This window comes from Macaca nemestrina, chromosome 3, assembly GCF_043159975.1.
Source record: "Macaca nemestrina isolate mMacNem1 chromosome 3, mMacNem.hap1, whole genome shotgun sequence".
NCBI lineage: Eukaryota > Metazoa > Chordata > Mammalia > Primates > Cercopithecidae > Macaca > Macaca nemestrina.
The window spans coordinates 86,240,616-86,250,606 of record NC_092127.1 but is presented as its reverse complement, the minus strand read 5'-3'; the positions used below and the strand labels follow the sequence as shown (position 1 = coordinate 86,250,606).

The 9,991-nt window shown below is 38.0% G+C and overlaps 1 long non-coding RNA gene across 1 annotated transcript; it reads left to right on the top strand.

Annotated features, from left to right (window-relative positions):
• Positions 1–977: 977 nt before the first annotated feature.
• LOC105486336 (uncharacterized) lies at positions 978–9,991 on the top strand. The gene is made up of 4 exons (XR_011621136.1): positions 978–1,169; positions 1,814–1,921; positions 3,692–3,799; positions 9,876–9,991. It is a non-coding gene; the product is annotated as an uncharacterized lncRNA (long non-coding RNA).

The window sequence follows — 9,991 nt, the reverse complement described above, 5'->3', positions numbered from 1 at the left end:
GAATCTAAGATTGATCTAGAAAATAAAGTCTATTTTTTTTTAATGAGCAAACGATTTGGATAAACATTTATCAAAGAAAACATTTACATGGCTACTAAGCACATAAAAAGATGCTCAACATTATTAGTTACTAGGTTCCTTGATCCATTCAGGCTGCTATAACAAAATACCATAAACTGGATAGCTTATAAACAAAAGAAATTTATTTTTCACAGTTCTGGAGTGTGGGAAGTCTAAGATCAAGGCACCAGCAGATTCAGTGGGTGGTGAAAGCCCACTTTCTGCTTCATCGATGGCACCTTCTTATGGTTTCCTCACATGATGGAGGTGACAAAGGAGCACTTCTCAGGCTTCCTTTACAAGGGCGCTATTACCATTGGTGAGGGCAGAGCCCTCATAACCTAATCATATCTCAAAGGCTCCAACCCCTAATAATATCACCTTGGGTGTGAGAATCTTAACATATTAATATTGGGGTCAGGGAGTGGGAGTAGACCATAACATTAGGGAAATGCAAATCAAACCCAAAACGACATACCATTTCACATCCACTAGGATGGCTATAACAAAAAATACGGACAATTACAGGTGTTTGCGAGGATGTAGAAAAACTGGAATTCTTGTACATCACTGGTGGAAATGTAAAATGGTATGCCTTCTGTGCAAAAGAGGTCAGTGGTTCCTCAAAAAATTAAATGTGGAGTTACTATATGACTCAGAACTTTCAATCCTACATATATGCCCAAAAGAATTAAACATACAGGTTCACATGACAAGTTGTATACAGATCTTCATAGCAGTATCATTTATAATAGCCAAAAAGTAGAAACAGCCCAAATGTCTATTAATTGATTAATGTATAAACAAAATGTGATATATGTATGCAATGGAATATTATTCAGCCATAAAAAGAAATAGAATGCTGATAATGACATCATATTGTGTGATTCCATTTATAGAAAATGTACAGAATAAGCAAATCCATAGAAACAGAAAAGAAATAAGTGCTTGCCAGTGGTTGGGTATTGGAGGAATGGGAGTGGCTGCTAATTGATATGGTGTTTATAATGCGACGAAATGTTTTGGAAAGAGATATTGGAGATGATTGCTCAACCTCGTGAATATATTAACATCGATTGAATTGTACCTTTAAAATGGTAGACTTCATGGTATGTGAATTATATCTTAATTTGAAAAAAATTATTTTAAAGTACAAGTAAGGTATATTTCAGGGATCCCTTTATGTCTTAAAATGAATTGATTTTGACACTACACTTTGTTGATAGTTTGAGTAAATAATTCTAAGCTCAAGAGGAATTTTTTTTTTTTTAATCCAAGACCTTTACCCTACTATATTCTAGCTTTCATTATGGCTGATGAGATGTCTGATTTTTTTCCCCTTTCTTTATTTGTTTGCTTTTCTTTCCTTCCTTCCTTCCTTCCTTTCCTTCCTTCCTTCCTTCCTTCCTTCCTTCCTTCCTTCCTTCCTTCCTTCATATTTTCTTTTTTTTTTAAGTGAGTGTAAGGTAGGAAGGGAAATAATTGCTCTTTATCAACATGAATATTGCTTCTCTGTTCAACTTCTAAAAATATGCTTTATAAAATTTTATTTTTATTGAAGAATAGTTTACATACATTGAAATTCACACATCTTAAGTGTACAGTTTGATGAGTTTTAGCAAATGTACGTACTTGTGTAACTACCATTTCATGTGCTTTTTGGTCATTTGTATTTTTTTCTTTTCTAAAATGTTTGCCTAAGTCTCTTTCTCATTTACAGTGAGATTCAATTTGTCAATTTTTTCTTTTACAGATTGCGTAAGAGGAAGATGTATGTCACATCAAAGAATTCTTTGCTAGTCCTAAGTCCTGAAATTTCTCCTTTTTCTTCCTAAACTTTTTATGGTTTTATATTTTACATGTAAGTTCATAATATCATTTGAGTTAATTTTTGTATAAAGTATGAGTTTTAAGTTGAGCTTCTTTTTTTGCTTATAAATGTCTCTTGGCAAATTTTAAAACTGAGTTGATTACTGAGTTGTAAGAATTCTTTACATCCCCTACATACACATCCTTTGTCAGATGTATGTATTACAAATATTTTCTTTTGCTCCTGGCTTGTTTATTCATTTGCTTAATGGTGTCTCTTATGGTTTTACATTTTTATTAAATCCAATGTGTTAGTTTTTTTAAGGTTGGTACTTTTTGGTCCCATGGAAATAATCTTTGCTAACCCCACAGTCCTGAAGATATTCATCTGTTTTTCTCTAGAAGCCTTTTAGTTTTAGCTTTTGAGTTTAAGTCCATGATGCATCTCAAAATTAATTTTTGTGTAGCATGAGGTAAGGATTGAGACTAGTCTTTTTCCATATGTCCATCTAGTTTTTCCAGCACCATTTATTGAAAATATTTTTCTTTCCTATATAATTTCCTATAGTAGCATTAAGACTAATATGGCTATGTACTTGTTTAGGATGCCCTTGAACTCCTGTTAGGCTGGGATGATGATCACTGGTATGCCTCAGTATCAAAAGTATCAAACCCCTGCTGCCCCATGTCATTGCTACTTGCACATAATAATTTTGTATATCGTCAAGGTTCTGGTTCTCCTTCTCTTTCTCTTCTTCACAATTTGGGTAATAGTCATCTTTGCAGCCGTCAGATTCCTAGCTGTTCATATTCAGAGGTATCTTGATGCAATGGGATACTTTTTGACCCCCTTCGCAGGCAGGAACTGGAATGGCTTGTTTCACTCAGTCCACTGCTGGCCACTCCTCCTCACAGGAGGGAGGGTGTGAGCAAGCAAGTGCAGGAACTGAAGCGAACAAACACTGGAACCGGCCAGAGTCCAAGCTTGTTATGACCAATGCTCTGTCAGCTGAGCTGTCCAGGGACAGGCAAGTGCCAACCAGCTCACCGGAGGGTCAGGGTGGCAGCCTCTGACCTCTTGGCACCCAGGTTCTTGTCCGGCATCCAGGAAGAATCAAGTCACACGAATTGTTTGAGAGGTGATGAATGCAGAAGACTTTATTGAGCAGTGGGTGGCTCTCAGCGGAAAGGGAGACTGGAAAGGGGTTGGGAAAGTGATCTCTCTCTTCCTGAGGCCCAGTTGCCCCTCTCTGATGCCACACTGTCTGAAGTAAGTCACGTCTATCCATAGTCTCTAACGCTCAGTTGCTTTTCTGCTTGCTGCTTAGTCGCTTGTGTTGCTCTGCCAGCTGAAGTCTTCTATGGGCACAGGATAGGAGCACGGCAGGCCAGAAAGATAACATTTGGGCAGAAAAACGGGGTCAGCTGTTTTCACTTGGGGCCGCGTTTTCAGGCATATGGTTGGGGTTTAGCTGGGAGCCCAGCCCTTCTGTATCATTGACAGCCAAGTTTCAGATAAGAAAAGCTGCTTCCTTCCCGCACCCTCCACCCCTTTTGAACTTTATTACTACCTCAGATGCATTAGAAATTTGTGTCTGTATTTTTCAAGGTCATACACAAAGGTATTACTAAAATAACATATGATTTTCATTGAGAACTCAATCTTTTGGCAGCTAAGCATTAATTAGGTTAGCCAAGTTGTTCCTTCCAAGGAGGGTTCAGGAAGGGTACAGGCCACAGCCATAGAACAGGAAAGAGGCAGGCCAAAGCTGATATGTGATCCCGGCTGCTTTCTCCTTCTCTGTTCTGTCATCATTTGCAGGTAACTTCATTTTCATATTCTGCAAAACATAATTCTGGTCGACTACATGAGTGGCATGATGCTAATGTGACTTATGAGCAAGAAGTGGCAAATACCCTACATGCCCAAGTAAGTACATAGTGAGAAATAATTCCATAGAGATTCAGAGGCCTACCATATTGTTGAAATTTTGAAGAATCCAGCAATCCAATACATGTGTTATAAGGTAAAGACAGGTGGTAGAATATTGCGCCATCTATGATAAATAAAAAGGCATAGGCCAAGCATGGTGGCTCACACCTGTAATCCCAGCACTTTGGGAGGCCAAGGCTGGAGGATCACTTGAGCCTAGGAGTTCGAGACTAGCCTGGACAACATGGCAAAACTCTGCCTCCACAAAAAATACAAAAATTTGCCAGGCATGGTGGTGTGCACCTATAGTCCCAGGTACTTGGGAGGCTGAGGTGGGAGGATTGCTTGAGCCTGGGAAGTGTAGGCTGCAGTGAGCAGTGAGATGTGATTGTACTTGCACTCCAGCCTGGGTGACAAAGCAAGACCTTGTCTCAAAAAAAAGAAAGAAGGAAAGGGAAGAAGAGGAGGGGAGGGGTAGAGGAGGAGAAGAGGGAGGAGGGGAGGGAAAGAAAGAAAAAGAAAGATGCATAATGGTTTCTGGGTTTCTTTGGATTTTGGAGAAAGTATATACTATATTTGGAAATACTACTCTTAGCCATTGGGTACCCGAAAGGCTGCCAGCTTTGAGTGGGGACCAGAACTACAAGCAGGTCGTGACAATCATGCAAGCTGTTCAAACACTTGTGTCATGACATCAAGCAAATCTGATACTGCTGGAGATAATCCTGACCCTGAAACTGCTGACTATGCTAGGTTATGGGTACAGAGTTCCACCCAACTAGAAGTTATGACTAATCAGTGTAATAAGTGGAGTCACTTTGGGTTACTGACTCTATTGAGCAAGCAGGTGAAAAATGGAGTTAATGCACTGCCTAGGGTAATGAACTCTGATTACCAAGTGAAGCTAGAGTTGCTACTACCTAATGAAGGCCAGGAGGGTATGTATGGAACCCAAGGGAGTCAGTGGAGCATCTCTTACCATTTCCATGCCCAGTGTTAACTGTCATCGGGAAATTACAGTAACCACAATCCAAGACAATCCACCATGACAACAGCCTCAGTCCCTCTAGAACGTAGGCCTAACTCAATCAGTCCCATTGTGATTTGGGCTCCTATCATCACTTCTAATCTCAGATGACGTTCCATGCCACAGTAAATGGGATCGGGCTTTTCCAGTAACTGCCCAAATGTTCTTCCCCTCTTTCTCAGCCTCACTTTCCTTTTCTTACACTCTTATTATTCTGGGATGAAACCTCACCACCCAAAATGTTAACAATTAAGCTTTGTTTGAGTCTCTATTTTCTAGGGGACTCAGGCAAAGGCCTCTTCCAACTTCTAATCTTTGGTCATTCAACCATTCTATGACTGTCCAGTAAAAATTAGACAGCCTGAGCCTGAGCTGTTCAATAGAAACAATATGAGTGTCATACAAAATTTTAAAATTTCTAGTAGTCACATTTTAAAAAGTAAACAGGTGAAATTATTTTTACTTAAATCAATATACCTAATATGTTGTCATTTCAACATGTATTTAATATAACTAATGATGAAATAGTTTATATGCTTTTTTATGTTAAGGTTTCAAACTCTATTGTGAATTTTATACTTACAGCATGTCTCAATTTGAATGTTAACTTTTCATTGGAAATACTTGATTTATATTAGATTTCATAAATTTTACAATAAAAAAGATTCACATTCCCAAGTTGTTCCAAAATACTGGGAAACAAATCTCCATGGGTCTTTCATATTTCTGAACATCTTGTGAGCAGAGGCACTGGTTGTCTTTGTTCTGAACTATCTTTAAAGGATATCTGTATATCAAATAGTCTTGGAAGATTGACATAGTGTCTCCCTCTGAAGCATGGGGTAGGTATGCTTATTGTCCAGATTATAAAGTTAATGTGCAGCTGTGCTTGCAGGACACCTCCCCAGGTAGCGTTATGCCACTCCGTTGCTCCTCCTTTCTGGCTTGTAGTCCTCAGAAAGTTACTGTAGAATGTACTGGGAATATAACACTCTAAGACGAGGAGGGACTGTGTAGGCTCTATTATAGTGTCTCCTCCCCCACCCCTCAGAACAGGATGTCCTTCAAAGCTCCAGCCTTGTGTGTTATGTCATATAACCAAGTCATATAACCGAAGGTGGGCTGCCTTTCGGGGTCCCTCAGCTGTGGTGCAAGTAGGGCACACATCGTTGAGACTCTATTTGCCCTAGGTAAATAGAGCTTTCAGGGACTGGCTCACAGTGGATCCTGGGCTTTTGTCTCTTGCTGCCTATTTGCAATAAATAAATCATTTCACGTAACTTATGGCATGTGAGTGTGTTATTTCTTAACTCAGGTAAGTTGGTAACCAGTGTACAGTGAAGCTGCTTTGCATTGTTTACCACCATTGTAAAATATTTAGGTTTCCCGAACTAAGAATTCCTTACCTATAAAACAATCAGCTGTGTATACAGATGCCATCTGGCCCTCTTCGTATTGCTCTGTAGGAATCAGGCAGAAATTGGTTCAAAGAAATACTGATTATCTGACTATTGCTATTGCTATGATTAATATACTCCTTTGTCTTGAACCTAGGGGTTCTGTGCTTTTTTATCAGTATCTACAAAACTGTGGATGGTTGATTTATCTTACAAGCAGGGTACAATCTCAGACCACTTACAGTTCTTCACACAAAAATACTTGAAACTTTTCCAGTAACCTAAATTGAGTACCAGAAAAAAAATCACTTTTGTTTAATAGTCACATCCACATTAAAAACAAAAAGAAAACTGCCTCATATATTTTACAAAATAATTGATTTGACTTTGAAAGCTAAAGCGTATCAATTTCAAAACTATCTCTCTTCAAGTTAAGGACATTCACTAAATCGTATGTTGACTCAGTGGTATTGACAATGAATTCAAAAAAGGTATTTCATAAATTGAAAAGCAACTTGAAATTTCTCTCAATACCAATAGAGTTCAAATTTTTCTTGTAGTTCTGTTAATTTATATAATACTTTTGATTTAATTAAAATCTCCTGCATACTGATTTGTGTTAGAAAATGTAAACTCTTTTAAAATTGTGTAAAATCATTATTATTGATTTGTATTATCAAAAGTTTAAATTTCAATATAAATCCTTTTACTTGTCTAAATAGGTCACAAGCTTGTCATTTTCTTGGAGTTTCAAATTTAGTTTGTTCACATGCACTGTGATATTGGTAAGAAAGCATAAATCACACGGCTGTATTTTTCTCTTTGATTATTGAATATTTGTACAACTTTGTAATGTTTATAGAACTCTTCCATAACTCAACTAATGAATATTGAGAAAGAACACAAGATAGCTAAATTCATTCTCTTCTATTTCTTTCAATTGTTTTGTAAACTGGCAATGATTCACAGAATTTGCATGGATACACTGAATAATTTAAATAACTATATCCATTACCTCTTCATAGAGTTTGCTTCAGAAAATTGAGCCCGGATATTTTTAATATCTATCATACAGTGGAATGAAGCAATAAGAAATCATGAGTCACTTATTTCAAAATGCCAATAAATTTGGATTTTGACCTAACATAGCTAGAACTTTGATGATATAAACTTTTTTTTCTCCTTGAAATTATTTTCCAACAACTGTAAAAAAAAAAAAAAAAAAAAAAAAAAAGAATTAGCTGGGTGCGATGGCTTACGCCTGTAATTCCAGCACTTTGGGAGGCAGAGGCAGCAGATCACTTGAGGTCAGGAGTTCGAGATCAGCCTGGCCAACATGGTGAAACCCCATCTCTACTGAAAATAAAAAACTTAGCTGGGCGTAGTGGTGCGTGCCTGTAGTCCCAGCTACTCGGGAGGCTGAGGCGGGAGAATTGCTTGAACCTGGGAGGCAGAGGTTGTAGTAAGCGAAGATCCCACGACTGCACTTTAGGCAACAGAGTAAGACTCCATCTCAAAAACAAACCAACCAACCAACAAACCACATCATGAGTTTGATTCTTAGGCCATGAATTGATATTTTTCTGTAAATTTGGAAGTTCTTTGAGACACAACATACCCAAATATGGGCAGTATTTCTTATATTACCTCATTTGTCTATAGCTAAAGAAAATTATTTCCAACATTTTAAATTTTGGATCAATTGATTTTTGATATTGTTAAAAAGATACTGCATTCTACAGGCACTTGTTTGGTAATTTAATTGAAAATCTGTTACTTTTAAAAAATATTGTTTTTAGCCATTTCTTTATAATTTTCTAACATTTCCATAAATGATATAACAGTTTCTTTTACAATCTCTCCATCAAAAAAAAATTGTTAGAGGGGGTGTGTGTGTGTGTGTGTGTAAAAGAATTCAAGACCTTTTCTAACTGGCCATATTTACAAACTTGGATCCTGTCAAATATCATTTAAATTTTTTCATTGTACTTTTAATTCTGAATTCAGGCAATTAATTTGATCAATTCTTTTTGACTGTTGAGGGGGAAGTTCTTATGATATTTATTATGATTTTGCTAAAAATGTCTCCCATTACTGTGTATTTTATAATCTTAAATTTTTATACAATAGATAAAAGGTCTTTTCATTTTTCTCTGCCCTAATAAATTGCAATTTCCATTCATTGTGAATTTTGTAACATACTTTCTTTCAGACTCTTTTTTCGTTCCAGTCATAGCAGTGCCTTTGACACCTCCACGGAATACAATTTAAACGTAAAAATTTGTTCTTCTTTTTTTTTTTTTTTAATGAGACAGATTTTCACTCTTGTCACCCAGGCTGGAGTGCGCTGGTGCGATGTCAGCTCACTGCAACCTCCGCCTCCCGGGTTCAAGCGATTCTCCCGCCTCAGCCTCCTGAGTAGCTGGGATTACAGACGGCCAACACCACGCCCTGCTACTTTTTTTGTATTTTTAGTAGAGACAGGGTTTCGCCATGTTGGGCAGGCTGGTCTTGAACTCCTGACCTCAGGTGATCCGCCTGCCACGGCCTCCCAAAGTGCTGGGATTACAGGCGTGAGCCACCACGCCCAACCTGTTCTTCTTTCTTCTTCCGTCTTTCTTCTTCTTCTTCTCCTTCTCCTCTTCCTCCTCCTCCTCCTCCTCCTTCTCCTTATTCTCCTCCTCCTCCTCCTCCTCTTCTTCCTCCTCCGCCCCTTCCCCTTCTTCGTATTATTATTATATTTTGGAGACAGAGTCTCAGCGTGTCGTCCAGGCTGGAGTGCAATGGCATGCTCTTGGCTCACTGCAACCTCTGCCTCCCAGGTTCAAGCAAGTCTCCTGCCTCAGCCTCCCTAGTAGCTGGGACTACAGGCATGTGCCACCACACCTGGTTAATTTTTTAATTTTTAGTAGATGTTGGCCAGGCTGCTCTCGAACTCCTGACCTTAGGTGATTTGCCCGCCTTGGCCTCCCAAGGTGTTGGGATTACAGGGGTGAGCCACCACGCCTGGCCTATTTTTTAAGCTAGAGAAAATAATTTGATTATATAATTAAAATAAGTATTTAAATTTTATTACCAATTAAAATTTATATGTTTGTAACTTTTACTGTTTGCAAAAATATTTAAGTAAATCAGTGCATAGGAACAAACCATCCAAATTGAAAAACCTGTTTGTAACTGACAAGATTGATGATATATTTATATGTAATACTAGAGTTGACCTACATGCTCAACATGTACTCTATAACAATGTCTTATATGATGCAATGGTTAAAGTGAAATGTTGCCCTAACCAAACAATAAAGTTGTGTTTAATGGAAAACATGCTACTTTTCTTCAGTTTTTAAATTTTAAAATGTGACATTAGCCACATTTCAAGTGCTCAGTAGCCATATAAGGCTAGTGACTCTCATACTGGAAAGCATAGTTGTAGGCAATAGAGATTCAGCAGTAAACAAAGCAAGAGAAAAATCCCTCTCCCCTTGGGCCTCGACTTTTCTGTCTACTTATATTTTATTTACTTAAAAAACAACATAGAGCTGTATTCTGAATTTTTACTCAGTCTGAAAATCTTTGTACTTTGATTGGCTAATTTAACCCAGTTACATTTATTTATTGTTTGCTTGTTTGTGTATTTATTTATTGGCAGGGTCTCACGCTGTCACCCAGGCTGGAGTGCAGTAGTGCAATCATGACTGACTGCAGCCTCAATCTCCCCAGGTTCAGGTGATCCTCCCACTTCAGCCCAAGTAGCTGGGACCACAG